At 41.7% G+C, this 26,803-nt stretch overlaps 1 protein-coding gene across 4 annotated transcripts in view; it reads left to right on the top strand.

The window, feature by feature from the left end:
• LOC125898995 (rho guanine nucleotide exchange factor TIAM1-like) overlaps window positions 1-26,803 on the top strand; it is a 92,326-nt gene that overhangs the window by 12,922 nt on the left and 52,601 nt on the right. Inside the window, exon 1 of one of the 4 annotated variants that reach the window (XM_049593117.1) lies at window positions 12,747-12,983. The exons of 2 other annotated variants lie outside the window; for them this stretch is intronic. The gene's annotated coding sequence lies outside the window, so the exon portion shown is untranslated. Of the gene's footprint in view, window positions 1-12,746; window positions 12,984-26,803 lie in introns of those variants that run through there. One more of the 4 variants, XM_049593120.1, reaches the window with a different exon arrangement.

Below are 26,803 nucleotides of genomic sequence, written 5' to 3'. Positions count from 1 at the left end.
GTTAATGTTTTATGTCCAATAGCCAGATGAAGTATGGGTTGTCCTGAGGCTTTGTGGGGTTCACTGAACTAAAACCCTTCACTAGCTTGGCAGCATCTCACACAGCCTCCCTAAAATCCTCCTCTGCCTCCTGTTGTCTGCCTCATTCCTGGCTGTTTGTGCTTCTAATTATTTGAGCTTGCCAGCTAACACAGCATAAACCCATCAAAGCACTGATGTGTTAGCAGGGTCGCACCAGTCCAAGTCTGCCACAGACATGGGAGAACAGCAAAACACTCTGTCCTGTTTATTTTTATAGCAGGCGCTATGGTCCTTGGTTTTGCTGATGTGCACAGAAAGCTTCAGAGACGGAGGGTGCAGCGGGGTGTCGGGTGTCCTCACCTGATACTTCACTGCACAATATCTTCCACTTCTGCAGTCTGAAGGATTTTACCATGCTGTGTGTAAATTTAGACATCTTTATGTTTTATGTTGAAGAATTTAAGTGAAAATAATTTTTTCCTGTACAAAACTTTTAGCTTGTATTTCATATTTTCACCAGTGGTAATATTTTTGCATTCTTCATTTACATATATATCATATTTTAATATTTTGTGCCTGTGGATGTTTGTGTAAATGCACGTGTCTGTATCTGTGAGTTTGTGTTTGTATGCGTCACGTCTCTGTTCCTGCACATCTCTCTCAGTGGGTGGTAACTGTTAAACTCTTCCATTTGGTGGGATTACTCGTCCAGTCAGTCCTGTGGGAGCAGCCATCAGCCCGTCATCTTTCAGAGGAACACTATACTTTCTGATGCTTTAATCCCTTCTTCCCTCTCCTCCCCTCCTTTTCCCACACTCAACCTCTTAACCTCATCTCCCGTTTTCTCCTCCCTCCCTCCCTCCCTCCTTTTTTGCTGGTGCTGTCAACTTTCAGCTGAAGTGGCTGAAACTCAGTAGATTCAGCAGCGGTTGTGTTAAAAGCTGTGATGTTACAGCTCCGTCTGACAGGCTCAGTACCACTATGTTACTGTTATGTATTCATATGGGAAGAATCTGTCAGCTTTGTGTTACACAGGTAATTTTAAACTGATGAAAAACAGCTCATAACATCCATTGTTTATCACAATGGGTGTCACACAGTGTGACATAGGATACATGCTATTACATTATCCTACATGTAAATTGAAAATGAGCTTTATTAAAACGTGATCAATAAGACCCCATTATTTACTCTTCTAATCATTTAAGCCTTTCATACTATCTTTTATTGTGTCTGATTCTACATGCGGAAACCAGAAGGCTACTGAATGGGGTTAGATGACATAAATTTGAGATGGCTTTGTGTTACAGACAGTAAATGATGTAATGAGACAAGCACAACTGGCGGATAAGGAAAGGTCTAATTCTGTCTCTGCTGCTTGACCTGGAAACAGCCCATGCAAAGATTTATTAAATTAACAGGAAGTGCGTGAAAATTCATGTGTGTGTTTGTGAGGATGAAGCGGAGGGAGTTAGTGGGTGTGAAAAAAACCCATTTTTTATCCACAGAAGAGCCTACAGCCACGCTAGCAGCTTGACTGACTTTGATGACCCCCTGACTCTTCCTCGAGCGCCACCATGAGGTTCACATGTCTGTTTTTGAGTCAAATGTTTTAACAATTTAAATTTAGGCTTTGTTTGAAAATATGGAAATGACAGTGGAACTGCTGTAGTGTGTGGGTAGTTGTCTGTGCTTGTGTACCCCAGAAAACCAAATTTCCTTTATCGCTGGAGAGCCAAGACTTGGTATCTTTGTGTTCGACTTCTTACGCATGATATCAGAGCTTAAGGCCAGCGCTTTTTCCAGGATGCCATGTCAGAATCCATTTTCATCCTTGTCCAAGAGTCTCTGATGAGCAGTGAAATCTTTTGATGTGTGTGGCTGCAGCCTTGTAAGGGTTTGAGTGTGCTTTAATAACGAAAGAGTAAAATAGTGTTTGTGTGTGTGTGTGTGTGTGTGTGTGTGCATGCGCTTTTGTGTCTCCAGAGAGTCGGGGTTACTGGGCTAAGTGAGTAATGAAATGGGCTGTGCAGTTTGCGCTCCTGAGTTTGCGACAAGGTCAGGATGTTGTGTGGTGTGCATGTGCAGCCGTCTGAGCAGTGCTACTGCCTTATCTGTCTCGTACTCTTCCTCCCTCACATCCTACCCCAGCCTCCTCTCACTAAACACACACATTTTACTCCTTTGTTGCCATTTCTTGGTAATTTCTTTACTAATGAGAGTAAGAGACCCGAGGTAAGCCGGCATGAAAACAAAAGAGACATATACACGGTTCCCACCCCTCCCATGTGCTTGTATCCCAGATAATCATCTTTGAATGCAGCACCCTAATTAATGCTGCTCCCTGTTTACATCGATGGGGATTATGATTGGTGAGTATGTTACAGTACTTTTACTCCACCGATCTGGAGATTACCAACATGTATGGAGGACAGATAAGTCTTTATATCTGATGCATTGTCTTGCTGATTATATGAGATTTTCTGTGACACTGGTTATGCTTGCCAAACATGCAGAGTGCCAGTGATAACTTTGTCAGCTCATATGCGCCGTTCTCAGGGTTAAACTGTGTGTGTGTGTGTATATCACTCTGACATGTCTGACATGCCATGATTGGGTGTTGACTGAAGTTGATCCGGTCATAACAATTTTAAAGACATAATTGTCATCACCTTTGCGACATGTAATTATTTTCTTCCCAGAACTGCAGACATTTTAAGAGATTACCACGTGGATGCAATCGGCGTCATTGCAGTAATTAGTCAAAATCCTTGTTAGTCGCTTGTGGAAGGGTTTAGCACAAAGCCTTGCCAGATATATCTACATCTCTGCTGACTCTTGCGCTATGTTTTAAGTGTTATTTTCTGCCTTTGGAAATACACGTGCGTTGAGTACTGCCTATTTTTGTCTTAATCTCAACCCACATTGGACTCTATCTTAAACCGAGCTGATCCTGAAATAAAGTAGTGCTGACTCCGGCACGGCTTCTTGGCTTATTCATCTTTGTGTTTAACTCAGCATAAGCTAGAAAAAGATACTGTATACGTGAGTTCTGTGTAGTGTCTCCAGGGGAAGCATTGCTTGTGTTTGTGTGTGTGTGTGTGTGTGTGTGTGTGTGTGTGTGTGTGTGTGTGTGTGTGTGTGTGTGTGAGGGACCAGCTGCAACTTCAGTGTGTTTTGTGATTATTGGCTAAACATTGTTGCTAATGTGTGTTTCCTTAGTTATGTGTTTCAGTGAGTGCCTTATTAGTATGGACTGAAGTAGCTGTGTGAGCATCAGTCCATCAGGTTTAGGGATAAGTGTAGCTGACTGTAATGCGCTCATTAATTTACTGAGGGAATGGGGGATTTACATACTGATTCTAACATTTAAACCAACCAATTCACCACCATTGATGCTGTGTGTTTGTATTTGTATGTTTGTCTTGAATTTACAATGAAATCATTTTCAGAATGCACTACAGCTAAAAATAGCTTCTTGAAACATTGATACGCATGATTTGATCTTATGAGGGAGCAACTGAAGAGGCAAGAAATCCAATAATCCCTCGTAAAACAGTAATTTGTCATTTTTATACTTAGGTTTTTGTATGGATAAAACAAGTAAGATACATTGTTTTGATAAGTGAGCTTTAGAGATGCTAGTAGATTTTTTTTTTATCACTGGAATGGGGCTGGGCGATGTGGCTGAAAACGTTACCACAATAAATATTTTCATATGAGTTGATATCGATTAATATCACGATTAAAAAAAAGTCATATTATTATTTTTTTCAAGTTTAAAGGCAGATTTTTGCTCCTGAGTCAAAGTCGTCCATTAATTATATGGTTAATTGTGGTTTAAACTATTGTAAGTACATGACAACACTTGCCAAACAGCACAAAATAGATTTAAAACATAACATAACACATAAGAAATCTTGACTCTGGCCAGGAGCATGGCAGATTCTTTGTCTGAAAGAATAAATAAAAATAATAAACAGACAAAACAAAACTCTCAACTGTGGTCAGTAGTTTCTGTATTAGTTGTCCAAACAAGTACACTAAAAATATCTTTATGAGGCTGCTGAATGTTGTAACGCTATAATGTTACTGTACACATTAGTGGCCGGTCTGGCCTTCTTCTTCTGTTACTACTACTACTTCCTCTTCCTCTGCATGGCAGATGGCAACTGGCATTGAAGGTGCATTACCAACCTCCTCTACGGGCTTATGGGTTGTGTAATTATATAGAGGATATTTTGCACATTTATTTTACCTCTATCAAGGAAAATTATATTGAGACAATTATTGTTATCTTAATTATCACTATCTTTAAGTTGGACAGAGCCAGGTTAGCTGTTTCCTTGTGCTAAGCTGAAGTAGGTGAAATAAAGTAAACTTTGTTGCCCCTGTCAGGGCAGGGCAAATTACCTTTGTTATTCTTATCAGGACATAGTGTCAAGTGACCTCTTGTCATTCTCAGCATAGCTCTGCTCAGCTTCAGCCTGAGCCGAGGTCTAATCAGACGGTATAACTGAAAACGGGAACTGCCCATTGGTTCAACAGCCCATTGGTTCGACATCCCATTGTTCCGACCATATTAAACCCATTGTTCTGAAGTCCGTTCCGAAATCATCATGATGTCCTGTGGTTAAGGTCTGGTTAGGTTTAGGCACAAAAACCACTTTGTTAGGGTTAGGAAAAGATCATGGTGTGGGTTAAAATGAAGAAGAAAGTGACAAACTCATAAGCCGTGAGCCTGCTTTGCCTCAAGCCTTTCCCAGCTGACCCAGAGCCGGTCGCGGCGCACCATCAAGGTAGAAATACGCCCGCCGGGAGCCGTTCAGCACCACTGACCATCGGACTAATGGGATGTCGGACCAATGGGCTGTCGGACCAATGACATGGACCCACTGAAAACACTGGTGTGGGTGTGTCTGTAAGACAAAAAATAAAACATCTGCCAGTCAGGCCCTTTGCCTTATCTTGTGATTAACAACAATAGACCTGGTGTTACAGTGTAAACAGAGTTTGTGAGAGCATCTCAGCCGTGGTGTCTGTTACTGGTAATTCTAATCAAAGTAAAGCATCTTGTGTTTCACGTGGTTTTTTGGAGGCAACTGTTGAACAGTAAATGTGTACCACAACAAATGTGGAAGCTTTCATGAATTGATTACAGTTTGAATCACTGGTATACTATGTGGGATTGTTGGTTTCCATTTGTAAACATGCTCCCCAGTGAAAGTGAAAGTAAAAGCCAACCCCAGATTCACTCACTGGTTCGGCGTTTTGCCTTGCTGTGGTTGCATTTTTTTGGCGCTGTGCCTTTTGGATGCTTCTTACGGTCTGGCATCTGGTCACTACCTCTTTACAAAGCCCTGACCTTAATTGAGCGCTGTGGAGGTACACACCCGTATATGTCCAGAACACAGAAAATAAGGAGAAAATACAGAAAAACGGGCAGTCTCTGCACATAAATTCACCGCAACACATTTCTAGAGGGACATAAATGCTGACTGACGGAGATTACTTCTGTATGGATCTTTACATGCACAGTAAATCTTTAAACTTCACAAATCAACGACAAATTAGTTCAAAACATAATAGTTTGTAACAGTTTGTAAGACTTCCTGGTGCATTTTCTCTACTTTGTCAGGACTAGATTTGTCACTTACACTTTCAAGACTCAGACACTCACAGATCTTTCCACTGCACCCATTTGATTTCACTTCTCTGAGACAGTGTGTGGTAATCAGACAGCAAAGCTCAGAATCAGAGATTTAAATGATGCAAATGATCAACTCCAATGATAATATGCAAGGGGCTGAAGGCTGAGTTTCTCTGTGTGCTGTTAGAGCATATTAAAGCACGTCAGTGTAGCAGTGGTTTAGGAGCAGCAATGTATGACTGACCTAAGGAAACGATAAACAGTGTTTCTGTTTGTAATGAGCCAACTTGCCCCACTGGAATATTAAATAGAGTCATAGCTTTGGGCTAATGTTACGCAGATGTGTACTCCATGACCTTGCGATCTAAAGACAAGAATGCACTGCCTCATTAGCAGCTGATAACAATAACTCTTGACTCTGACTCTTGACTTGCTTGGTTTTTGGCTGGACTGCAACAAACCAGTGCTATAAAGGCAAAAGTCTGTCACTGAGTCACTGAGTGAGTGATGAAGTTACACCATTGGCATTGCCCTTTCATAACGGATAGGGGTGACAGTGTGTCCACTGGTAGCATCTTTGTCTCTGCAATGAATCATGTGATGTACTTTCTCAATATATACCCAGTTGCTATTGTTACACAACACGTTTGCTACTCTACCCGCAAAGCTCAGCCTAGAAAGCCTCATCTGAGAAATTTAGAGGGAACCCTAAAATATTGTACTTTTAATTGCCACTGTTTTGTCTGTATACAATTATATTTTCCTCTATGTGTGTTTGAGACGTGGCGTTTCTAATGTTAAAAGTTAACAGATGCATATGTTATCAAAGTAGTGTTGTGTGGGCGCGTCCTTGGCACATTTCTTGCTAGATGTAGCAACTTCTCAGACCTTCTTAATGACTTCATTTCTAAAAAGTGACCAGCAAAAAATATAGCAACATATTCAGACTATCAGGGAAAAAAACAAGAGCTATATCCAAATATATAATATAATATTCATTTCCATGCATGCTGATCATAGTAATTACTGTCTAAGGCTCTCTTGCCAACACCGCAGGGTCTCATCTCCCTCTCCTCATGCACACAGGCAGTAAATAGAGGCGGTCTAGTGAGAGATAGAGAGAGTAATGGTGGATGCGCTCAAAGCAGACATGTGTTGGCTATCGAAGCAGAGAAAAAAAATAACAGTAAAGTTGACAAGTGGAAGTAAATGTACAGTGTAGATTTCAGTTAGTGTGTGATTAAATGCTGCAGATATGTGAGCATCAACCTCAGCCCTGGAGGCAAAACAAAATCTGCCCTCTATTACAGCACAAACATGCCCATAACGTTTTGCAGCCGAATGCAATTTGCCCTTTTGTGTATGATTGCAAATATCCAGGTAATAAGGTATACATTTTACTTTACTTTTGCACCAAGTAGGCAAAAAAATGGTGCAGAGAAGAAATAGAAGAAGAAGGAAAATGAAATGTATCGACCACAAGCTACAGGTCCTGACTGACGAGGTGGAGAGGCATTTCTCAAAACTTCAGACAAGGAATTTAAAAGTGACAGAGGGAAACTATCCAGTCTGTCAGTGCACTTCAGTTTCTCTGAAGAATACTACATGAACTACATGATTATTAGCACTGATCTTTGTGAATTGGAATGTTTCTGTAATGAGGTTAACTTGCACAGAAAGGTGCCATTTTTGTGCCAAATGTGTGCGTATTACCTAATTCAAATCCCTGCAAATAGCACAGGAGCACTGATAGGGTATTTACTTGGTAGCACAGTTACAGGTGAATTTCACCTTTTGATGGTGCTTTGAGAGCTACATTTTTTTTTTCTTTATCTTATTTTTGAAGGTTTAGCGGCCACAAAAATGCACACTGTAAATTTGCTTGTCAGTATATTATGACACACACGATGTAAGTAAGTAAAGTTTATTTGTATAGCACCTTTCACAGATACTGAATCACAAAGTGCTTTACTTCGATGAAAAATAGGAAAATGAGAAACAGCATAGAGTTTGACATTTAAAATACATAGCAACAGCACAACAGTAAACGACACGGCAAGAACACACAATTTGAGGTCAAAGGCCAATAGATAGAATGTTGTAGCCACTTAGACATGTCAAGTAAAGGCCTGCCTGAATAAAAACGTTTTCAGCTGCCTCATGAAAACATCACAAGAATCTGTGCATCATAGTGATAAAAGGAGAGCATTCCATAGTTTAGGTGCAACACCTTGAGGGTTGTAGGGTTTAATGTACTATACATGATTTGATTTAATAAGTTCACGCTTCCAAAAGAAACAGCCTCAATGCTCCAGAAAACTTCTGGATCCAAGAAATGAAGAAATATCCTTTTGGCCTTTTGTTTAAAAGAAACTTACCACTGAAAATGCTACATTAGTGTACATTTACAAATATGACCTAATGATTCAGTAAATTCACTTCAGTAATAAATTACTTTCTTTCCCCTGGAGGTAACTTGTTTTGTATCCTCTGACAAAGAAGTTCCCAGGATCATCAAATCATTTACCAAAATATTTGGCTTGAGGACAAGGAGTTTTATGAGAAAAACAGGGACGATTGCATAACAGACTGATGATCCCCCATTGTCTCTGTCTGCTGCACAGTGCTGCTCTTAAAATAACTGCTGTTTGGGAGTATTTAACATTTATAGAGGCAAACATGTCGGGACAAAGGGCAGGGAAGGTAACAGATCTACCCAACAAAAGGACCTGACACAGCCTCCACAGGGGAGAGAGGGGAGACAGTCACAAGCACAAAGTCACTAACACTAACTGTGCGCTGGTGCACGGACAACACATACACATCCACAGCTCTTTACCCCCAGGCACATGATGACATTTCAGCACCTAACGTAGACAATGCCACTGCATTACAATTCTTTTGTGTACGGCATGTGTGTATGTATGTGCACATATGCTGTCTGTCTCCTAGCACCTGTCTACCCATCAGACCTCATTCTCTTCCCAGTCTGTCCCCCCTCCTTTCTGTCTCCCCTGTTTGTTTCTTTCTGTTATCTAACAAATTAGCTGGAGAAGGTCGTGTCCTGCCAGGAGACGGCTGAAACAGGAAATAACCAATCCGGGAGGATGAACAGCGACTCAGACAACCAGTTCCCATACTCGCATACCCAAACATAGCTTTATTGGGTTGTAATGCAATTATCCAAGGAGTGGGGTGGAATTGGTTAGTAGTTTCAGGACAACTCAGAGCAAAGGATGTGATGGCATGTTGGCACAAGCAGAGCACAGAGGAGGTAACAGTAACAACAGCAGGTGGAGGATGTTATGTAAGCTGAGAGGAGGGCTGGAGAAACATCAGGATGGTGGGATTTCTTTTTGTTTGCTTGTTTTGCTCTGTCTGCACTCATCGTTTGGCATGCTGCTTTCATAATGTGAGCACGCTCATTGTTTGTTCTCAGCTGTGCAGTGAGAACAGCGATGAGTAAATGAATATCAAAGCCCATTCAGCGGTCGCGCTTTATGTTGAATAAACAGACTGTTGGGTAGCAGCGCTGAAAGAGAAGCCGGTTTTGTTCTCCTGTCTCCTGCACACCTGAGCTGGCCTTTCAGCACAATAGACTCCACCTTTCAATCCTTATCAGGCGTTATCGCAGGGTGTATGTGAGGGTGGGGGTGGCAATATCAGGAGCTAAAGGGACGAGACACAGATTGGTTTCCTATTTCATGCGTCCTGCCATATCTGTTGCTACACATATCATATTGAAATTCATGAACATACTGTATTGGAAAAGGGACAAAAAAAAAGATATGCACATAAACACCATCAGAATACCCGTTTCCCCCAACCAACCACCCACCTTGCCAGATTTGATAAAATCATTATCACCAGCCATGCGAGTAGAGCTGATGAATAATGTATGTAATGCTGGGCCACAATAGTACATCCCTTCTGGCCTGCTACCTTTCTCTTAGAGTCACAGTAGCTACCGGTTGCTTTGGGTCATATCAGCTAATCCCTGTCTAACGCTATTGCATTTCCCATTAGCATGGGACAAAACTATATATACACACATGCACGATGGTATGCACACAAAATCATGTGTCAAATCATGCACACATGCAGACACGTGGGCACGCTCCACACAGGAGAATAAATTGGACAGGTATACAGAAAGACACAACTGCGCTCATTAATAGTGACGATAGATGTGACTGACAGACTCTCGAACTGGGGAATAAGCTGGCATCAGGTGTTAGGCTGCATCCTTCATGATCGACACAAAGAAACGATGACATGCATCAGAAGTAACGCCGTGATGGACAGCTTGGGTTTGACGCGGTAGGTGAGATGTCAATTATTTCAGTCATCAAGTGCAGCAGATTGTACATGGACCTAACCTCCTCTACGGCCCCTCAACTATACATCCACATTCACAGAAAAACACACACAGTCACACACAGAGTTGTCGTACTTGAGCTTGAAAAGCTTCTTTCTTCAAAAACAGCTAAGCCAATATTAGATGTTCACTTTAAATGTATTTGAAAACACAACAGGTATATACAGTAGTGGGCATGATGCACAAAAGAATTGCACATTCTTAACTCAGATGTGGTCATTGTCTTGGTTCACTGACAGTGTAATGCCTCCTAATGGCCCATGCAGGAGAAGATGGAAAACAAGACTTGGTGGAAACCTAGCATATGGCTGGACCTTGTCAGTGTGCTAAATTGTAGCCAAATTGTTACACAGATAGTCAGGGGAAGTATCTATAATGTGAATTTCAGGATATTAAATGTTCATCTGCAGTTGTCTGTAGAGATCCTGATTATGTTTGTTTACAAAGTGTACTGAAGTAGCATATCGCATATGATCTGTTGTTCTGTATTACTCATCTAAAGTGCTAATTATTATTAAACAGACCACAGCCTTAAATGTTGGTCTTACAGAAACAGAGCAAGCTAACATGCTTCAGCTTGCAGACTGTGGTTAGGACACACATGGCAGATCATTAGTACAACATCTTTTGTGTGATGGACCTTGAGATGACGCAGATAGCGGTTGCAAGTGATGCGCAATTCATGGTGCTATCAGCTGCCTCAATACATTCTTTGTGATTTCACCCCTGAGTTTTCATCCATAACAACAAAAGAAAATACCTGTAGGATTCATTCACCAAAACATGGTGAGAAACATCTTTAAAAGTTAAATCCTGGGTAGCAAAAGGGACTATTCTTATCACTACAACCATTTCTTTTCTACCAAACATTGTTGAGCACATTTCAGAGTAGCAAGGCTGTGACACTTCCAGTACAAAGACCCTTTCAAACTGTGTCAACCTTTACACTGTTTGTATTTACCTTTGTCACATGCACCTATGTTTGCTTGTGTTAATGACAAAAGCAAATAGCAAACCACGCAAGTGACAAGTGGCTTGTGTGTACATGCACAAAATATTCCGTTTTTGCCCTTACTCCAAAAAGACAGTATTTCTACTAACCTGTTTACATGGCTAATGAAAATAAATATTTCCACTAATATTCCCGTTAACATGCAGCTGCGCATACTCACATTAATGTGCTCTAACACGTCATTTACCTCATCAAAATATCGAAAAAATGGTGGTGGCAAAGTCGTTGGACTGTGCAAACACAGCCTTCCTCTTTTATTACTTCAGCCACCCTCTTGAAGAGGTCATTGTTGCGATATTTGCACATATCCAAAAACCTGTTGATAGCCAAGTCTTTTATGATGTTTCAAAGTAGGTGTGTCTGACCAGAAATGTTGGCCTTATATACGTATATGTGACATTGCACAGAGATAAACAGACAAGAGGCTGTGTGTCGCAGACTGCGGAAAAAATATTATTCTGAGCGTGAAATACACATACCCAAAATATGCTATTAAAAGCTGACTAATAATGGCACGTCTTAATGGGAAAAACAAGATTTAGAAAAAAGGCCTAAATCGCAATGCCGAAACGGACTATGCTGTTAAAATGACCTGCATCAAATTCAGAATAGTGTCGTATTCGGAATAGTAGTGGAATATAACTATGCATCTTAAGTGGGAATATGAAGCCTTGACTTTATCCATATTTTGTCCCAGCTTTGGCACAGACATGAGCGTGTTGAGCTTACCGAGCACAGATAGAAATGGACAGTGGAGTAGTGGATTGTGCTGCAGGAGTGGGTTGAGTAGTTTTTATGGACGTCTTGTTACTTTGTCATAAAATTGGGTCACTGCTGAAATCCGTTGTAACTGTTGTGAATCCAAGCCGACTACAACTCTCAGTGAAGGAGCAGGCTACACAGTCTTCAGAGCCATGTTTCAAGCCTACAGGTGTTGATTTATTGATACCCAAAAACACAAAATAGCAGAAACTACCACTTGAGGTCTCATTCTTTTTTATTTGAAGCCTTTTTTACAAAAAAGCCTAGTGGGTTGTAAGATAGTAAAAGAAAAGATAGATGGGGAAAAAAAGCCAAGAGTGAAGCAGCAGCATTACACAAGCTACAGCTGCTCTGATGGAAGGTTTCCAAAGAATGAGATGGATTTACTGCACCTCACTGTGTGCACCTTTCTCACCTTTCTTCTCCAACCACATATCTGTTCTGGCACACTGAATTTTACAAGTTACTCATTTTAAGATGAGAGTCCTACCTTCTTTTCAGAGTGTAGGTTTGTATTATCTATGTTATTATCCCAAACAAATACTCACATTTACTGTCAGTCCATGTATTTTACTTGTGTATGAATGTTTGTGTCTGTATCTTTATTTGTTTGTGCGTGCCTGTGCTTGTCCACTGTATCTGTGTGTCTTTGTTTTTTTTCTGTGTAGAACTTGAGGCCAGAGAGCCAGCAATTAAAAAGAGGACTGGGACATCTAAAGGCTTAGAGGCACAGACCCAGCACACATGCTGGCAGTCAATTGGCAAGCCGGGGGAGGTGAAATTGGAGAGAGAGAGGGAGCGAGAGAAAGAGAGAGGGGAGATGAGAGGAGGAGGGCAGGGTGAGTGCGTGTGGGAGAGAAGGGGAGAACCAGAGAGAAGAGGGCGGGCTCAGACTCAGCCAGCATACACACACCCTCTCCTCAGCCTTCAGTCTGGTCTAGGGCGTGCAAGAGGCAGCATGTGTGAGTATGTGCTGTAATGTGTGTGTATGTGTGTGTGTGTGTGTGTAGAGAGAGTCGAGCGCTGCGCTGGAGTCCGGGAGACTCTGATGCAAGGATTCCCCTGTTTGCTCTCAGAGAGGACACGTGCTGACTGTGTTTGAACCACCACAAGGAATTAGCTGTTACTCACAGAGGAAACACTGGGGAGATTAAGTAAAGGTAACGAGATGCAGTTCTTGTTTTGAGGATGTTTTGGGAGCTTTGTGAGTGACAGAGATGCTTTGATGTTTAAGATAACTGGCTTCATGTTTAGTGTGTTGAGATGATTTGTTAACTATGTGGGTGAATGGTAATGTTTGTATGTGTGAGAAAGACAAAAGGAGGTGAAGTTATAGTTATAGAGTCTGAATTTGTGCGTCTGACTTCTTCTGAGAGTACAAGCTTTTTGTTGTGCATGGTCCATATGTGTGTTTGTGTGTGTGTGTGTGTGTGTGTGTGTGTGTGTGTGTGTGTGTTAATGTATGTATACTTTCTGTTTGCTTTCTTATACAATGTGACTCTGTTTGTGTGTGTGACTTCTCTCCTTTGCTTGCACACTAGACTAGTGTTTGGTGATGGCTCCTTTCTCTTAATGGGGCTCTCCCGTTCTATCCCTCCCACACACACACACACTCACACACAAGATATCTATTTATATAAATACAGGAGAACTGCAAGAAAAAAAGCCTCTCATGTATTGTGCTCAAATACCCATGCAGCATGGGCCAGTGTGTGTGCGTGTAGTTAAAAGGACTTTATCAATCATTAATGTTCTCACTGGGACATTGCCTGGTTTCCTACCTGAGGTAATTTAGTGATAACAAAATACCTTAACAGCCCTTCCTGGCTGGTACCACCTGACATTTCCCCGCCATTGACCAAACTGCACAGCTCAAAGGGCAAACAAAGTAATGTATGCTTTAGCGTCTGTATATTTGACTGTGTGCTTTTATGTAAGAGGTACAGAAGAGATAAAATTATTACTTGAGATAAAGTGAGATATTAAAAAAAAACCTCAAGCGGCACTTAGGTAATTATGACTTGTCAAAAGCTTGTTACAGAGACGAAGCACTCTGAAATGAGAAATGAAAAAAAAAAAAAAAAAAAAAAGCGCAGGTCAGTCCTCGAGATTTCTGGTTATGCCATCAAAGCTTCACAGTGCCAAATGAAGAGAGAGGGATCACACTAACGGATTTGGATCTGATAAAGACATTAGCCTACTTTGTGTGTGTCTGGGTGTGTGCGTGCGTACAGTGTTGTGTGGAAATATTAAGAGGATGGGAGAGGAGAAAGAGCTGAAGAGCAGAATAGACAAGACCAGACAGACAAAGAGGTAGACGCAAGAGCTACTGAAAGTCTTGGGAACAGCAGTTAAAGGCAGCATGGTACTGAAGACTTGGCAGAGAGCGACAGCGACAAACAAGACAGAATAAGAGAAAGAGAGCATAAGAGAGGGAGGGAGGATAAAGGACAAGTTTCAAATTAAAGGAGATACTGAAACAAAGGTGGAGAGTCTGCAAATATGCACTTTTACCTCCTCTTAAATACTTCAAATGTGCATCTGTCATTTAAATGCGTGTGGGTTGGTGGAGGTGTCAAGTCTCAGCTGTGCAGAGGGTCGTCTTTAGGCATCCAGGCAGCCAAAGAACTAAGAGGGGTCAAAGGGCTGAGAGTCTCTGCTGTCCTTTTTTCTACTTCACTTTCATGCTTCTTCTCTGGAGAAGAAAAAACAGTTTTCTCAGGTATGTGGTTCAGTTTAGAGAATTCAGCACAGGCACATTAAATATAGTAAAAAATAACAGTGTGAGATTTTAATGTGAGAAATAAACAAGTTTGGGTGTCATTTGATCATTTAGTCCTGGATTCAATTTTGGGACCTTATAATTAACAAGATATATACCACTTATCATAATGTTTACTGGCTTAATGTTGCTGAGGCGTGTTTTTAACAAGCTGATAAAACATTACAGAAAATCAAAATAACTGTAATTTGGTAAATGTTTGGCTTTTATCCAAAGGGCTTTACAATTTGCCTCTCATTCACCCTGCTACCATGCAAGGGACTGGTGGGGCTTGGGGGCAATTTGGGGTTCTGTGTCAGAGTCAGTAGTACTAAGTTAGTAATTCATTAACCTTTTTTAACTTTAATTGAATACTGAAAAACAGATTTCTTTAAAGATCCGGTGTGTAGGATATAGTGGCATCTAGCCATGAGGTGTCAGAGCTGAAACTTATCCAGTGGTGATTGCTCTAAGACTGCAAGGGAAGCTCAGCTTCCCCTAAAATGTCAAAAAATAAGTGGTCAAATATGTACTGTTGTGTTTACATTTCACTGACTAAATATGCGCTAGAACGCGTTCAACTTTTGTTCAGAATCAGCTACTTATCACAGGTCACTGACACGACTTTCTTGTCATTCATTCCCGTAGCGTCACATTGCATTAAACCGTGGAAGCTCAGCATCCAAAGATTTCAATGGGGAAGCATAGAGTGGGTTGTTCCACTGTACCGAAACTAGATAGTCATTGGATAAATGCTATGTTTTGTCCCGCTCATCGGACGTTCAGCGTCTCTGGGGGTCTATGGGGCAGTGGGTTGGCCTTGGCTGGCCTGGACGCTGGGCTTCTGCATGATGATTGGATGATCTGTCTGAGGCTGAATCCCTTTTTGATTGACAGCGAAATGAGCGAATCAGCGATCTTGAAATATAAACCACCACCGGAGCATGTTTCAAGTTTCATTCTGTTGTTCCGAGTTGATCTGGAGACTTTTCCAATCCTCTTAGTGACTTTTTCTTTGTTAAAAATGACTAGCGACAAATCTAACATCTTTTTCTGGTGTTATTGGAGACTGTACTTGTGTTTGGAGACTCTGACTTCTGTCGCTCTGCAGTTACTGTCCCCAACGAGCAGCGGGTGCTGCTGTGAGCCCCTCTGCCATCCCAAAGCACTCACAGGTGGTCACACTAGCCTCGCGCAGCAGCCCCAGAGGGTAGAATTTACGTATAAATAATCGGACACATTTTATGATGTAGGCCAAAAATGAGCTTCCCCTCCTTGAAAGACCAGCAGCCGCCACTGAACTTATCCCATGTGCAGAAATGTGAATGAGCCTATCTAGAGCCGCTGTTTGATTTGTCCATTCTGGGCTACTGTAGAGAACCATGGCAGACTCTGTGGGAGAGGACCTGCTTCGTATATATATGTAGAAAAAGCTCATTCTAAGGTAACAAAAACACAGGTGATTATAAACAAATGAAAACATAGTTATGAATATTATCGTTTGTTCCAATAGATGGCCATAAATCCTACACAGTGGACCTTTAAGAACGTTTGCACTCTGATCTGTCACAGTTTAAACTAAGATCATATGAACTCAACACATTTTCGACTGTAACTGTAAAGCAGTGTAAGCATTTTGTAGTAAATCATAAAAGCTACCACTCACTAACATTTAAAATGCTGCTTAATCTATTATTAAACTTTACTCTTACTGTTTGTTTTGATTAAGGAAAGAATAAGAATTCTCCACGAGTGTTCTGTCTCACTCTGTCACTCAGTCCCTCTCTGTCTTTCTCTTTCTTGTTATCTTTTCTTCATGTTATCTGTCTTGCTACAATTCACTGCTTCAGTTGCTGCCATGAGGAAGTTGAATATTGGCAGGGTGTTTTGAGGAAGTGATCCGTGAAAGGATTTATAGTGGCAGATAAAAACTGGTGTGCCTCGTGTGTGTGTGTGTGTGTGTGTGTGTGTGTGTGTGTGTGTGTGTGTGTCTTTGTGTGCATGTCCGTGCGCGCACTTTAGAATTGACAAAGACTTTGCGAAAGCCCGGGGCTGTGAAAAGGGGGGAAAGCCATTATCTCATACACAGAAACACTCCACTCATCCAGGTTTATGTGTATGTGTGTGTCCGTTCACTAACGTGCACGTGTGCGTTCAGAGCAAATATGTGTGCATCCACACAACCATGTGCTCCGTCCGTGTACAGTAAGCTAATATAGTGTGTGAGCGTGAAAGGGGGGATGGGGCTCCGCTAAGTGAGCCCTGTGGGTATGTGAGTGTGTTTGTATTGTGTGTGTGTGTGTATATATATATATGTGTGTGTGTGTGTGTGTAAGTGTATATACTGACCCAGATTGATACAGTGCTCTCAGGCTAAGGCAGCTCACCTGTAGGGCAGATATAGGTAGGCGTGTTGTCTTTTACAAGCATCCAGCCTCAAGTAAATAACCGAACTGAGACCATAACTACATCAATACTGTCACTTCACTTACCTTAACCTTAATCAAATACCAAGTCTTAACTTAAAGTTTGTTGATTAACCTTGTAGCAACCATACACAGTTACAGAGTGATATTCTGCAGCCTTACTACAATCAATACTATGAATACAATCATCTAAGTCAAACTCATCTTTGATCTGGTCATGTAAAGCTCATAAAGCACTCCATGCATCACATAATGCATTATACAAATGGAAGTGATGAAGACAATCATCGCTGTCGTCATCACCATCTTCATCAACAACATGGAGCTAAAGCTGGCCTCAGATACTCTCACATCTTGATCCTCCACAGTGAATGTGACTCCTCTGACCTTGTGGCAGAGCAGACGGACGCACGCCCTCTCTTTATGATTACATATACAGTACATAAGATCTAGTTTGATGAGCATGTGGCAGGCATGATAAAGAGATGATGCAATTAACATGAAAGGGATGATCTCTCTCTCTCTCTCTCATCTTTGTCCGTCTTTCTCTCCCGTCTTCAAACCGTTGTTAGAAAACGCTTCATCCCTCTTCCTCAGTGGTCCTCTCATTTCTGCCGTTAAGCAAATATGGGGCTTATGCAGCCCCCAGTTGTCCTTCTCCCTGCATGCAATCAAGCTGTTTAAATGTTTGACTGTGTGCCTGTGGGTTCTCTGTGTGTCTGTCTCTTGTGTGCGTGTCTCCCAATTCACTGCGGCTGTCACTTGCAGCCCAGTACCAGACAGATATTGTTGAAGTCTGTTTTGGGAAAACCAAGACAAAACTGACAGCTGAGGGTGGAGAGACACTGAAATGTTTTTTCTCATCTTTGGTTTCACTGAGTGTGTCTAATTAAGGTGCCGGTTCTGTCATGGTGGCAGTCAATGGTAGGGGGAATCCCTTTGCAATGAGATGATTTACAGAGCAGGAAAGATGAAAGGAGAAAAAAAAGTATTTGGTCGACCTGGTCATAAACTACACTGCTGATCATGGTGGGTCACAAGTAGACAAATAGGTGTGAAACCACTGGAATATTACATAGATATGCAGCATGTGTTTGTATCTGTATTCCCTGATCCTGTATGACCTTTTGAAAATATGAGAATTATGCAAGGCAAGAGTGGCTGAATGAGTCAGTGTGAATATGTCGCACTGACATGTTTGCTTTTGTGCGTCCGTTAATAATGTCACTTGTCTGGTTGAGCAGGACTACAGGAGTTGTTAAAGGGGGGAGTGTGAAACATCAGGTGAAAAACATTGTTTTCTGTGCCAGACTCCACAACATCAACCCCCCGATGAGAAGAAGAAGGAGATGCAGAAGGAGTGGGAGAAGCAGAAGGGGATGCCTCTAATTTGCGAAGGGGTCCAGACAGGGGGAGGGGAGTCTCAGAGCTGACATGAGCTGGCATGTTCACTCATTTCCTATCTTTTGTCTGTTCTGTGTCTGCTGATGAATTGGGAGTTTCTTCCTTCCTTCCTTCCCTCCCTCCCTTCCTTTTCTTTCTCTTCTTTCTTGCTCTCTTTTTTTCTCTTTGTCTCCCTCTTTCTGTCTCTTGCTCCACCATCCCTCCTTCCTTCCTCTCTTGGTGTGTGACAGCATTGCCATCGCTGTCATGTCTGCCCATTATCTCTGATCAGTGTTGCGTTCCAGCCCACACATTGGCTCTGGCTGCCAACTGATGATGTGTAAATGTGTGTGTGTGTGTGTGTGTGTGTGTGTGTGTGTGTGTGTGTGTGTGTGTGTGTGTGTGTGTGCATGCATCTACATCTTATTTGATACACAGAAGGTTAGATCTTTGTGTCTTTTTAGGGTGCTCTCAATTCATAAGAATAACAGAAGGAAAAAGCACAGAAATGTGGCTGTGTGTAATTTTGTTTACTGAGTGATGAGCAAACAAAGGATGTTTGCGATGCACACACGCTGATATTTGTCATGCTAAAGAAGTACAATTTGAAGAGGTGGTATAAGCTGAGTTAATGTGCAAGTGTGGCTTAGTGGAAAAGGAAGCTTTGGGACAGTTTTACCTGAACAGGAAGCTGCTGTAAAAGACTTCAGAATGAGAGAGTGGAAACACATTTGTGTGTGAAGTGCTGAGTAGGGATTTAAGGGAGGAATTACTGTGGTAGTGCAAAGAGTGTCTTCAAAGATTGTCTTTGTGCTTTGTTTGTGCTTGGGAGATTTGGCCTTTCCTGGGATTTCCTTTTTTTTTTTTTTTTCTTATATCTGCTTGGAAATCTTTACACCCCCTAATTTGCGTGAGTGTTTTCCAGTCTAAGGTTTACATCCATGTGACTGTAAATTACAGCACCTCTCCTGCTTTCCTTCAACCCCCACATTACATTAGTTGCATAAAGAGAATGCTGACCAGCGACTCAGTGCTCATCACATAGTCACACTTCACGTTGCCTGTTGACCTGGAAGTGATGCAGTGGGATTGTACAAGGCGGTCTTAGAAGCCTGTGCGAGCATTTGTAAGTGTGTGCATGTGCAAATATGTATGTGAATATGTCTGAATGTGTGTGTGTGTGGAAAGGGGGTTGACAACAGCAAGGATGAAGGCTTACAGGCAGAGCTGCATGGATTTTTTGTTTGTTGGATTGAGTTTCTTTGGGGATAAAAACCCTGTGGTGAGTGCCGTATAAGGTTTCTATTAGACTGTGTGTTTTTGTTATCGTCCTTTGGTGCGTTAGCTTTTAGACACGTGAATGTGCGCGCATGTGTGGTCAGATTGCCTTTGTCCTCTCCCCTCAGGCCTGCACTCAGATGTCAGCGAGTCGTGTGGAGCTTATACAGGTCACTAATGCACTGAGAGGAGGCTCTATTCACCGTAGAGCCCAAACAATAACCCCCAGCCCGAGTCCACTCAGGAGCCAAACTCCCAGGAAATGGACCCATTGACCTAGATCCTGAAGAGACGCCACATTGCTGACATGTTGTTGACATCCTTGTCTCAGTGATTGTTTTCTGTTTTGCCACAAGACATCATTTAACATTGGCTGAAATTTGAGGGGGCTCTTATGTGAAGTATCCAGGGATTCAATTATGGTTTACCATCTTTTAAAACCTTCATAGTGACCCGAGTTTATCCTCATTGGCTTATGTTTGTATGATGCAAAATGAATAATTCTGACAAGCAGCGAAACAATGCAAGTTTCAGATTAATACTACTTTGGAACAAGAAGGGAAAGTAAGGTTTTCTTCTCGGAAATAACGTAGTTTTGATAACAACTTCTGACACTACATCACAGGATGAAATCTTGTTTTAGTGTCACCATGGTTGTGCTGAACATCAAACACTTAAGTAAAGCTGTACTGTGCTGTGTGTTATTTAAGTCCAGATGAAACGTATTCTGAGAGTAGCTAGCTTCATTATGATGACATATTTGCAGATGTCGGGGTACTGCTATCCCTACGTGGTGTGCACAGTAGGGATAGCAGTATTCATCACTGAGAGAGAGACGAAGCCCATTGTATGCTCCATGTAGTTGCTGAACCCGTCCACTGTAACATGCCTTGTGTATAATCTGGAGCTGTCACACGTACCACTTTCTTCAAGGTGGATAAATTCTAGCCAACGGCCCAGTCATAATGGTCTTTTTGGGTAAGCAGAACAAGATTTAAGGTGGTGAACACCTGAAGACACACTGATGTACCGTGCTTTTGCTAGCTAGCTAACTTGAATCTGATATCTGTGCAGTGATAGATGCGTATTTATTGACTGGTGGATGTCACATTATTGGTTGAAACTGGTTGGTACTAGCTTAAAAACTCACATTTTGTTTTGAAGGAAGAAAACAGATTGGATTTTGATATAAGAACACAAAGAAATTGATTTTTTTTTGTTGGTTTTTGGCATGTTGTTAAATAGCTGCACAGTATGACATGGGATGTGATCTAAAAGGGTTAGAAAGGCATTTTTCATTTAATCTCACCTTTATACATACTGCATGGGGCTTGGTTTCCTGAAAATGATTAAATCTAGATCTAAAGGATATATGTAGATGTCCCTACTAGTGCAGAGGCTTTGTACAAAACAAGCAACTGGCATTTTGTTGACTATATGATCCATGTTTTACAAAAAAAGAATGATAATCGTCTTAAGTTTCAACCCTTATCTCATTCACATTTGTTTTCGTCTAGACCTAAGCTTAACCTCTGTGTGGGAACCTCTGTGACCTATTGTATACCAAGATTACTGAAGCAGTTTGTGGTCGTTGAAATTTGAGGAACATTGATGCAACACTCTGGGCGTGGGTCCACTGGTATTCTCAGAATCTGTCACACCTTACTGTCTGCAAGGATGTTTGTGGGTAAGTGTGATACACAAATGAAGAAGTAGGTAACAAAAGGGAGGGTTGTTTTTCTTGCGGACAAAAAAGATTTGATCATGGAAAAAGTACAGTATGCAAATGTGTACTTTCTGCATGTATGCAATTTGATATGGACTGTAAACTCATTGTAAGTGTATAGATGTTTAATGTGCAGACATTGGCTGCATCTATCAGTGGTTATTGTCGTCCTTTTTGCTTTTTGCATTCTTTAAATTAATCTTACCTTAACCTCCTAGCGGTATAACCATACTATAATAACAATAACATATTGTTTTTGTGGTCTGTGTCCTCTGCTGACATGAGAGACGGAGACAAAACACTGTATTCTGCTGTTTGTGGTCACATTCTTGCTGAACATTTCTTACCTCCATCCCTTCACTGCGGTGCATTGTCTTCTGTCTCGTCTTCAAGGGGGTGCTTTGTTTGCAAGCACTGCTGTTGACTCAGGTGGAGGGATGGAGGGAAGATAACTTCCCCTTCCACCTCCCGCTGTCCTCCTCCCCCCTCTCTCTGCAGTGCACCTCTGTTGTTGCCCATTCCTCTGCCCTTAACTTTTTCCTTTGTACTACCTGCTTACTCACCTCTTATGCTGTCATGGTGTCTCCTCTACTCCTTCTCCACCCTTAATCTTTCATTTCGTTTTTCTTCTTTTTTTCCCCTCATGTTACCCTCTCCACTTTTTCTTCCCTCCCTACCTGTCCTTGTGTGGTCATGCCAAAGCTCTCCCTTGCTCCCTGGTAATGATTAGGGTAGTGCTACAAAGGATTTGCAGAGCCTCAGCAAAAATCTTAATTAGTTAAGTGATAACAGTGTCTTTGCATTACTCAATTTGATTAAAACCAGAGTAAGCTAATGCCTGCAAATTGCATTGTTGCAGTATTTAAGCCGTAATTGTGCTATCTTCGTGTTCTTACAGGTCACACCTACACACATAAGCACACACCGACACAGACAATAACCTCCTCAATAACCCTCTCCAGATAGTCTTACCCCAGTCATATCGTTACTGACAACAAATCGGGCCTGTTCACATCTGCCCTACTTTGAACTGACACAACATCTATCTCTATCAGCCCCTCAGGACCTATCAGCACCACTCCACCTCTTTACCTCTCATGTCTCCTTCCACCTCAGCACACATCATTCATCTTTCTAACCTGTGGCCCAACATTCGATTCCACCAGCTAACAGCCTCTCATCCTCCTTTCAACACCATCATTTTTTTTTTCAGACCCTCTTGCCTCTCTCATCTCATCCCCCCAGTCTCAACCTCCCACCTCAATCAGTCTACCTTTGCCTAAAACCCTCTTATCCCTCTCTCTGGCTTGCTAGCCCACCCTGTTATTTCCCCGTCCCTTCAGCCTGCACACAGAGGAATGGGAAGTATTACCCGCCAATTTGGCTCAGTTCACACCTGTCTGTGTTTGTCTGCGGATGTCTATACATGTCAGTGTCTGGCAATATTTGCTGCCAAAATTGAGTATATTTGATTTTAAATTTGGCAATTTTTTGCCCCAAATAAACGTATTTCATTCACCTCTTCACAGGATGGAATGGAAACACTGAAGCAGTTTTTCGACAATACGCTTGCCAAACTAAATGTTTAAATCAATTTAATTAACAACACTTTAATTATTAGACTTTTAATGTTTAAAAGTAAAACATTTCTGCAATGGCAAAGTTAAGGCAAAAAGGGTGGAGATAATGGGAAGGAATCCCCTTTTCAAGATGAAACAACAAGCTATAGAACTACTCAATTATTTCGGGCTTAACAGCTTTTCACTGAAGTGTGTCTTATCCCAATTCATTACTTTATTGCCATGTCAACCAAGTTGAGAGGAATCTGGGTCAGTATGACTCAGATAAAGCAGACAAACAGGATGGCTTGCGCACATCACAATACAATCACAGCAAAAAAAAAATCAGCAACACAAACAGCACAGGATCAAAGTGTGTGCTGGAATGCAACAGTGATAAAGCAGCAGATTTTAGAAACACAGCAGATTGACAAAGAGTTAGAAAAGTGTTGGTTGATTGATTGATTGATTGATTGATTGATTGATTGATTGATTGATTGATTGATTAAAGGGCGTCTTCTGTGTTTTTCATCCTGGACCCTATTTTCCCTTGTAATTGTGTCAAAGTGACTAATAGAGACAACTTTTTAAAAATGGTCCAGTATTGAGTGAGGTGGCTGCAGCCTCCAGCAGCAAACCAGGCTGTAATGTAACCATTTAGGACTTGTGCACCGCCAATTTACGTCCACCCGAAGTGCTTGTTTTTGCCACTGACAGACTCAGACTATTATTTTAAGTGTTGTAGACCTTTGTATTAAACAGTAAGATCCTTTTTTTTTTAAAAAAAAAAACAGAAACAGCATTTAAATTGATATTGCTAAATCCACCAGATTCCATTTAAATAAACAGTGATTTTAGCGTGTATAAAGCCAGCATATTTTCACATCTAACTGGATGAATGTAGGGTTTGTTTCAACCAAACCATAGGTGGTGATTGTTGGGACACTGGAAAGATGAACCAAGATGTTTTTTGTAAGTTTTATTGCGTGTTTTATTGAGTGTGGTGGTTTTTTGATTGTGATTTCAGGTCTGTGTCTGGTTAATCAAAAAGGTTTGTCACTGTAGAGATCTCTCCCATAACATTGTCAGCAACTCAGAATAACAATCTGAGCCTGTCAGTGGCAAAAAGTAAATTCATGATGCGCAAATGCCCATTACAGTTACATTGCAGCCTGTTTCGCTGCTGCCAGCTGCAGTGGTCTTGCTCAGTAATGAACCAATTTTAAAAACTGTTATCTCCTTTAGTCAATTTTACACCAAAACATGGGGTCCAAGCTGAAAGATACCAAAGTTCCCCTTTAATAAGTTAGTAATATGTTAGCTGTGGTTTCGTATTAATAAGATATAGAGGGAATCTCTACAATATATCGATGCTTTCTAATTAAAGTATTGATTTATATGGATGGGTGACACCATGCTCTTATTAACTATGGCTGTCACTGACTGGCTGCTACCTGCGATTTATTAAAACCCCACTTCAGTCTAAAAATATGCTAGTGTGCCTGAGTTTCTTTTTCCATCATGTTTGTAGAGGCATGCCATTGCCCACAGGTCATTCAAAGAAATTTAAATACCCTGCCACATCCTCACAGTACTCTTCTTCTTTTGTAACGTCTTTCTCTATCTCATTGCCACACTCCCAACCGCTCCTCCCCCAGGCTGCATCTTGCCCCGCAGGGTTTCTACGGTTACCAGCTGAAATCTGGAGCACAGTCAATGTCTCGTCCCACTCCTCCTGGATAATTAAACAACACTTCTTGTACTGCCTCTTGCATATTTGGAGCAGCAAATCACCACATGAATATTCAGTTGATTGGTTTTGATGACGGCGAGGCGATTGTCTGCGCAATCACTATTTCATCAGGGGGAACAAGCGAGCACTGGTTGAGGAATGGCTAAAAAAGAGAGGGGTGATTTATTAACATTCATCAAAAAGCAAATGATAGCTTGCCATTTGTCATGCAACCTGCTGCTTGCTGATGGGTGTACTCTATAAACAAGAGGATTTGAAGTGGCATGGTAACCGACAACAGAAGTCCAGGATGGATTTAATTAAGGCTTACACACCTTGATCTCCTCCTTCATCTCAGAACAAGTGGGGTGCTCTGATCATTCAGCATAAAAAGCCTCACATTAAAATATACATCTTGAAAGAGTCTAATGGCAGGTTTAAATCATGGGGTTTCCTGTCTTTGAATTCATACAGGCACTCACTGATCGCTGAGTTTGCACTCAGCAGCAGCAGCAGCTACAGAGCAAAGCGTCAAAAGCGACACACACTCATTGACTCTCTCGGGCCTCTCACTCAATGGAGGACTTGTGGTAGAAGGATTTTCTTTAAAATATGGTAATCCCTGACTGCACCGCGCTGCAGAGACAGTCAGCTGAAATCTGAGTTAAGGAGCGTACAGTGTAAGCTCCTAGAAAGACGGAGGAGCGTATTTAATGAAGTTAGTGACACTTGAGGAGTAAAGTGGAGTGAATTGGCTGACACTGAATCCCACTGCCCTTTATCTTTTCCCCTTGATCCTCAGATGCCACACAGACACTGACCCAAAATCTAAAATCTATTATTTGTGTCATTTTGCAGATGATATGCTGCACTACATAAGTATCTTTCCCCGCTTGTTTTTAAACTCGTATCTTTATTTTTATATTTGCTTTGTGACATGCTTTTCAGCATGAATTGGCAGTGAATTTGCTTTGCTACCACGATCATCACAATCCTAAATCTTGACTCTTTTCTTACTCCACTTGTCTGTAAGGAGATGACAAATAGAGGGGACCACAGTAAATGAATAACAAACGTCTAATTTCCTCCCGCTGCACTTTGTTCTGTCATTTTTATGCTTTGCCCTCCTCTGTGGCCTCAAAATGAAAGCACTCTTCAGGAAGGAATTATAATTTGTCTCTCACCAGTTAAAAGAAATGAATGTTTGATTTAAGCAGCAGCCGAGACTCAATGCTTGCAGGCACGCTGTTTGTGTATGGGCATGCATGTGTTTAAGCTGAGAGTTGGGGGGGGTGGGTTGTGGCGCGTGTCTTGTCAGATCCCGAAAGGATGAATAAGAAGCTAATCTCCCTATTCCAGGGAATTCTGCCAGTGATGTCTGAGACAGTCCTGTCTCATAGGGGCTGTGGGAGTGCAGTGGAGTGTGCTCTCCCATCTCCACAATGGGATGTTTTCAGAGCATATCTGACTGTTATCTCGACACTGGATAGATATAGTTCCTCATCCAATGTGAACAATTCACACACACCTAAGTCCCCAATCCTGATTTGTTTGGCCCATTGAGTCTGCACCTAGTCCTGATTCACATGTTATTAACAGTGCATTTGTTATCTTTCAAAGCAGGTTTGCTCAGCGTAAACAACAACAAGGATGCCCTAGTGTATAAGCATGCATGTTTGCAGGTGTGTGTATTTCTGTAGGGTTGTGCAGGTGTGTATGCAAAATCAGGGAGCATGCAGAGGCTCTGATAAAACCGTCTCGCAGATTCCCATGGTATTCTATTTTGACTTGCTTGGAATGAAGTTTGCCTCATCCAGAAATTCCTTTGTTTACCCCCCAGAGAGAGTGTTAACCTCAGCGACTTTATTCTCTGCCCTGTGGTAGGGGGTACGGTAACCATTTGAGGAATGTGAAAGGTGCGGGAAAGGGTCTAGGGGAAGGGCGGGTTCAGTGACTGCGTTGTGTGTTTTAATGCTCGGTGGGGGGTGGTCAAGGGTGCAGAGTAAGGTCGGGGAGATCAGTCAAGCTGAGGGCTTCTCTGGTTACAGCAGTGTCTAGACGGGTCACTACTGTTACTACCTTTTATGTCTCTTTTAGGGTTGGGCTACTTTCTTT

This window comes from Epinephelus fuscoguttatus, linkage group LG12, assembly GCF_011397635.1.
Source record: "Epinephelus fuscoguttatus linkage group LG12, E.fuscoguttatus.final_Chr_v1".
NCBI lineage: Eukaryota > Metazoa > Chordata > Actinopteri > Perciformes > Serranidae > Epinephelus > Epinephelus fuscoguttatus.
This window is presented reverse-complemented; position numbering and strand designations above follow the sequence as displayed.